Genomic DNA, 7,449 nt, shown 5'->3' on the forward strand with positions numbered 1-7,449 from the left:
CCGGCGATTGCGATTGGAGTCTTTTTCCGGGTATGCGGCTACCCCCGAAGATTAAGGTGCCTGAATTCCAAAGGTACCATGGCACTACCGACCCCCGTCACCATCTCCGTCACTACAGGGGAAAGATGCTGCAGTACTGGGACTACGAAGAGTTCGTCATCCACACGTTCCAGGACAGTTTGGCGGGAGCGGCTCTTGATTGGTACATGTCACTGAAAGCCGCGGATATCCCTACATGGACGGACCTTTCGGGCAAATTCATCGACCAGTACAAGTACTGTGCAGAAACGCCCCCGACCCTGTTGGAGCTCAGTACAATGGAGATGGCCGAGGATCAGGGCTTCGAGGCCTACGCAGTAAAGTGGAGGGCTAGAGCGGCGAAACATGTCCCCCCGATCAGTGAGGCGCAGCAGATCCAATTATTCCACTCTACCCTCAAAGGGGCCTACTACTTGCACCTGTTGGCTCACACGTCTTCGTTCTCCAACCTTATCGACGCCGGGAAGAGGCTTGATATCGGCGTTAAGCTCGGCAAGATAGAAGGACCGGCCGAGAAGAAAGAGGGAGAGTCCTCGAAGAAGGTTGCTACTGGGACACCCTCCGCGGGAAACAGGAGAGGAAAAGACGCGTCCGTCAATGCTGTTAACTCAGGGCGCCAAGCCCCCCAACAGTATTCCATCAATTACACGCCCGCACCACCGACCACTCAGGCGTATGCCCCACCTCCGGTGCATTATCAGCAGCAACTCCCAGCGCAACAAGTATATTATTCCGCCCCGCCGGCCTCCTTTCCGTTGCCGGCCCCGCACAATTACGTCCCTATTCCCCCTCCGATCCAACAAAGCAGGCCTCCGGCTTCGAGAACTCCTCAGCCGGTGCAACGGGCTCCGGCCCCGCAGGACCAACAAAGCACTGCGCCGCGGCGCAGACAATTCACACCCCTTCCGGCCCGCTCTCCCACATATACCGGCAACTCCTCGCAGGCAATAGGATTAAATCAGTAGCGCCTAACCCCGATTTCGACCCCACCATTCAGGATCAGAGTCGGCACTGCGAGTACCATCAGGGCGCACCCGGTCACACCACCGACGATTGTTGGAAGCTGCGGGAGAAGATCCAAGCTATGATTGATGGCAAACAACTCACGTTCAACGCCGTCAAACCTCCGAACGTGCAAGTTAATCCTCTTCCCGATCACGGGTCAAGCTCGGGACCCAGCATTAACATGATCAGTGTTTGCGCCATAGGGGAGTACGAGACCGGGCAGGAGCCATCCGCCCCGTTCGTAATCGAATATGTGCCTGCGGAAACCGGTATAGGGTACGCGGGGTTTGATGCCACGCCCGCCCCATTCGTGATAGATGTCCCCGCACGAGAGCCATATCAAGATAGCAAGGTTCCGTGGACCTACGAAGGGAGTGTCGGGAACCTCGAGCGTCAATTCAGCGTCATGGGCGTGACGCGCTCGGGACGAGTGTATGAAAACCCGGAGGTCGCGAACAAAGGAAAGGCGCCTGCTGCGACATTAGGGATCGCCCCGGAAGCTACGCCGATCCCACAAAAGAAGGTGACCGAAGAGGAAGCCGAGGCTTTTATGAAGATCATCAAGGCAAGCGAGTATAAGGTTGTTGAACAAATGGGCAAGTCTCCGGCCCACATTTCACTACTCGCCCTTCTCTTAAGTTCGGAGCCACATCGTGAAGCGCTCCTGAAGGTCCTGACGGCGGCACAGGTCCCCAAGGAGACGGCTCCAGATCTCATTGAAGAAACCGTTGGTTCGATATTCTCCAACAATATTTCATTCTCGGATGACGAGCTTCCCTCCGAAGGGTACGCACACTCGCGGGCGTTGCACATCGTCTGTAAGTGCAATAACTTCGTGGTAGGCCGGGTCATGATCGACAATGGTTCGGCTCTCAATGTATGCCCTGTTTCCACCCTGAAGCAGATGAATGTGGATCTGAATCGTATTCGTCCAAGCAAGACAGCGGTTCGAGCCTTCGATGGCTCGCGGAGAGAGGTGAACGGAGAGATCGACCTTCTGATCGAGGTAGGTCCATGTTCATTCAATGTCACTTTTCAGGTGCTCGACATCCCCAATGCCTTCAGCTTGCTGCTCGGGAGGCCATGGATCCATTTTGCGGGCGCAGTCCCCTCCACCTTGCACCAAAAGCTTAAGTTCATCGTGGAAGAGCGACTCATCACGGTCAAAGGTGAGGAGGACTATGCGATTTATAAGGAGACGGCTGTCCCCTATATCAGTATTGGGGACGATCAGAACCTCCCCTTCCATTCGTTCGACACCATCTCCGTCATCCGAGACTACGGAAAGGCCGGTCCGTCCCGCGCCGACCGCATGGTGGGGAAGATCTTGCTGCGCCATAATTACATTCCGGGTTCCGGACTCGGAGCACGTGGGCAAGGGATCAACCGCCCAATCGAGATCGAAGAGTACAAGAACAGGAGGGGACTCGGTTTTCGCCCTTCCTGCCACGAGATTATTGAAGCCCGTAGAGGCAAGCGCCTCCACCGTCTCGCAGCGTACTACGGGAAGATCAACAGGGGCACCCCAGTTCCGCCACTCTCCCACTTCTTTTCAGGATCACAGCACATCGTCGGAGGTACTCTTGACGGCCCCTCCTCGGATTTAGACGACGCGCTTGTCGATCTGCCAGGCATATACGCCGTCACCGAGGAGACTCCTTCAGGGGTCTACATCCGCCTCGCGCAGGAGAATGAGGAGCTCAACAACTGGACCTCAGTCCCGCGCTACTCGGCTGTAATCGCCGATGTGTAAGGCTATCTTTGTAGACGATGTTTCCCGCGTGTCGGCAAAGTCATAAGCCACACGACGGAAGAGGGGTTTTTGTTATGGCATCAATGTTCCCACCTTCAATGAAATCCCTACATGCATTTTTGAATTCTCGTGTCTCCTTCGTTTCCTTCTCTCTTACTCATTCGCAGCACTTTAAATATTTCTAAGACGACTCGTTTAAATTTCCAGGCTCCACTCGAATCCAAATCTTCGACGCGTCGATTCGAACCCATCCGAAGAACTCCTCGAAGAGCCCCAACCCATATACTTCGGGGAAGGGCTCGACGAGGACGGTCGAGTGCCTGAGATAGAGGAGAGTTTGCACCGCCTCGAGAACCGTCAACTCACCTCAGTTGAGCCAACAGAAGAAATCAACATAGGCACTGAAGAGGAACCTCGCACGCTAAAGATCGGGACGGGCCTCGATCCAACACAACGAGCTCGGATGATCGATTTCTTGAAGGAGTACCAAGAGGTCTTTGCCTGGTCCTACGCCGACATGCCGGGCTTAGATCCGTCGATAGTCAAGCACTCTCTCCCACTCGATACAGAGAACTTCCCGCCCAAACGGCAACACCTACGGCGGCAGCGAGCCGGCCTTCTCCTCCGCATCAAGGAGGAGGTCGTCAAGCAGATAAATGCGGGATTCCTAGAAGTCTGCAATTACTCTGAATGGGTGGCAAACATCGTGCCCGTGGAGAAAAAGGACGGAAGGGTCAGGGTTTGCGTCGACTATCGGGACCTCAACAAGGCTAGTCCTAAAGACAACTTCCCTCTGCCTCACATCGACGTCTTGGTCGACAACACCGCGCGCCACAATCAGTTCTCCTTCATGGATGGCTTTTCGGGTATAACCAAATCCGGATGGCTGAAGACGACAAGATCAAAACGACTTTCATCACGATGTGGGGCACGTTTTGCTACAAGGTCATGCCCTTCGGGCTCAAAAATGCCGGGGCAACCTACCAACGGGCAATGGTTACGCTCTTCCACGACATGATGCATAAGGAGATCGAGGTCTACGTCGACGACATGATCGCAAAGTCCAAGGAGGGAGAGGATCACCTCGTCAATCTGAGGCGTCTCTTCGAACGTCTCAAGAAGTACAAGCTTAGGCTCAACCCGGCCAAGTGCACATTCGGCGCGAAATCCGGAAAACTGCTAGGATTTGTGGTCAGCGAACGAGGCATCGAGGTCGATCCTGACAAGGTGAAAGCGATTAGGGAGTTACCTCCGCCATCAACAGTGCGCGAGGTACGGAGCTTCTTAGGACGACTGAACTACATCGCGCGTTTCATCGCGAACTTATCAGATAAGTGTCAACCCCTCTTCCGGCTGCTTCGTAAAAATGCAGCAATTGAATGGGACGACGATTGTCAGAAGGCCTTTGACGATATTAAGACATACTTAGTTCAGTCGCCGGTGTTGGTCCCGCCCACGCCAGGTCGACCTCTCATTCTTTACCTGACGGTGCGCCGGCAATCATTGGGGTGCATGCTGGGACAAGAAGATGAGTCCACACGCGCAGAACATGCCATCTACTATCTGAGCAAGAAGTTTACTGAAGGGGAATCCAATTACCCGGAGATTGAGAAGATGTGCTGCGCACTGGTGTGGGTCATGCAGAGACTTCGACAGTACACCCTCTATCACACTATCCGCTTGCTGTCGAAAGCGGATCCCCTGAAATATCTACTTGGTAGCCCATCCTCCATGAGGAACATTGCAAAGTGGCGCTGTCAACTGACGGAGTACGACATCGAGTATGTGCCCCGCACATCAGTCAAGGGGCAAGCAATTGCAGACCATTTGGCGGAATTTCCCATCGAGGATGACACGCCGATCAACTCCGACTTTCCAGACGAAGGGATCCTCCGAGTAGATGAGGAGGAGGATGGGACCGCGTGGAAGATGTATTTCGACGGCGCGGTGAATTCCACCGGTTCTGGTATCGGCGCAGTGCTGATATCCCCGGACGGACGTTATTACCCGATTGCAGCAAAAGTTAATTTTCTGCACCAATAATGTGGCCGAATACGAGGCATGCATCCTTGGCTTGCAAGCAGCGATTGATTTCAAGGTGAAGGAGCTAGAAGTGTTCGGAGATTCAATGCTCACAATCTTCCAAACGTTAGGGCAATGGAAGACGAAAGACGCAAAGTTAGTACCATACCACGAGTATCTCGAGGAGTTAGCGGAGAACTTCGAGAAAATCTCGTTCACCTACACGCCACGTATCAAGAATCAGTTTGCAGATGCACTTGCGACACTGGCATCAATGGTGAGCATCACAAAAGAAAACCTCATCGAGCCACTTGAGATCGAGATTGCCAAAGGCCCGGCTTACTGCGACACAATCGAGGCGACCGATGAACAGCCATGGTACGAAGACATCAAACATTTTCTGCAAACTGGCCAATACCCGACATTTGCCAACCGTCGGGACCGGAAAACACTTAGGCGACTCACAGCGCATTACTTCCTGAGCGGAGAGACTCTCTACCGCCGTTCCTTCGACGCCACGCTACTCCGGTGTGTTGACGAAAACGAGGCACAACGCCTCATGGGAGAGATACATGAAGGGAGTTGTGGACCCCATATGAGCGGTCTCATGCTCACCAAGAAACTCATGCGCCTAGGTTACTTTTGGTCCACCATGGAGGCCGACTGCGCCAAACACGTCAGACACTGCCACTTGTGCCAGGTCTATGCCGATCAGATCAAAGCACCCCCCAATGAGCTACGCCCGATGGCGGCCCCGTGGCCCTTTTCAATGTGGGGCATTGACGTGATCGGCCCTATCAATCCCAAAGCATCCAATGGACACATGTTCATTTTGGTGGCAATTGACTACTTCACCAAGTGGATCGAGGCCATAACGCTCGCTTCGGTCACCGCAAATGCCGTGGCACGTTTCCTTAAGCGCGACATCATCGCCCGATATGGAGTCCCCGAAACAATCATCACCGACAATGCTAAGAACCTGAACAACAGGATCATCGATGAGCTTTGTGAGCGATTCAAAATACACCCACCGCAATTCCACACCATACCGTCCCCAAATGAACGGTGCGGTGGAGGCTGCGAACAAAAACATCAAGAGGATCATCGAGAAAATGACGGTGACCTATAAGGATTGGCACGAGATGCTCCCTTTTGCGCTCTTGGCATATCGAACGTCCATCCGCACTTCAACCGGGGCAACTCCGTACTCCCTAGTCTACGGCATGGAAGCAATCCTCCCAATCGAAGTGGAGATTCCCTCCATGAGGGTCCTCGCCGAGTCCAAGCTCGAAGAAGCAGAATGGGCGAAGCAGCGCTACGAACAGCTCAATCTCATTGACGAGAAACGGCTAACAGCGCTCTGCCACGGTCAATGCTACCAACAAAGAATGGCTCGAGCGTTCAATGCAAGGGTTCGCCACCGCGAATTCCGCCCCGGTGATCTCGTCCTACGAAAGGTCTTGCACATCACACCTGACTCTCGGGGCAAGTTTGCATACAAGTATGATGGACCTTTCGTCGTCAGGGAAGTCTTCTCCGGAGGGGCAATTATCCTAAGCGATATGGACGGGACCGAAAACACACTCCCGGTCAATGCCGATGCCCTTAAGAAGTACTACCCTTAATGGCCTCTTTGTCATCCGGCGGTTTCTTTGTGTTCTCGGAGGTTTCAGGCTACCGTCCAGGCCCTTATCTTCCTCTGTCTTCCTTTGGGCTCTGTGCCATTTCACCTCACCACATTTTCTATTTATCACGCACGTGTCCTGTCCATTCAATTCTTCTCATCTAAGGATACTTCAGAGAGAAAAATAATAATTTTCCCGCTAGGTCGAAAACCTCCTTGAGGCGGCCTAGGCAAAAGTTAGGGAACGAGGGGCACGACTTAAAATCCCGCAAAGGGGAGTCGTGGCAAAAGGAGAGCGCAAATCAATTTCTCGCTAGGCCGAAAACCCGCAAAGGGCGGTCTAGGCAAAAATTAGAGGAACCGAGAGGTGCGATCAGACCCGGACAGGGGCGATCGTAGCAAAAGGTGAGCACTCATGTGAGAAAAGTCAAATAAAATACCCCGCTAGGTCGTTACTCATCTTACGGCCTAGGCAAAAATTAGGGGCAATTGTCGGCTTGACCACGAAAGAACAGCGGCACTTCGCGTGAAGCTACAGCTAGTAGTGGTTCGGCAGTCCTCGACGCAAGCAAACTCTCTTCGACTCTCCAGGCTCGAGACATGCCTCGAAATGGGGTCGAATCGTCGTATCCTTAATTTGGAGGATCCTAAAGATCCCTCCCTTTACCTTTACTCAAAACTCTGCGGGCCATGCCCCTCCTTGTAAAAAAAAAAAAAAAAAGCCTTTCTTTTAGTCAAGTACATGTCACATTCGGGGACACGCCGCCCCTCAAATGGCCACTGTGTCCAAATCCCCGAAGCATCGCTACATAGATTTCCTTTGCACATCGTAATTCCAGCGGTATTGCGTGACTGACAACGACCGTTAGCCGCAATTCCTTGTGTGCAGGTGTGAGCATTCGGATCCTGAAAGGTGTCTCTTCCTGACGGACTCATGTCTGCCTTATGCGACAAGACGAAATCCCAATCCGAGCGGATGACCCTCAAGGAGACACACAACGCCCAA

General features: G+C 53.3%; 1 pseudogene; it reads left to right on the forward strand.

Moving 5' to 3' along the window:
• Positions 1-2,356: 2,356 nt before the first annotated feature.
• LOC116214437 lies at positions 2,357-6,444 on the forward strand (annotated as a pseudogene).
• The last annotated feature ends 1,005 nt before the right edge of the window (positions 6,445-7,449 follow it).

The sequence above is a fragment of the Punica granatum genome, chromosome 7 (assembly GCF_007655135.1).
Source record: "Punica granatum isolate Tunisia-2019 chromosome 7, ASM765513v2, whole genome shotgun sequence".
Taxonomy (NCBI): domain Eukaryota; kingdom Viridiplantae; phylum Streptophyta; class Magnoliopsida; order Myrtales; family Lythraceae; genus Punica; species Punica granatum.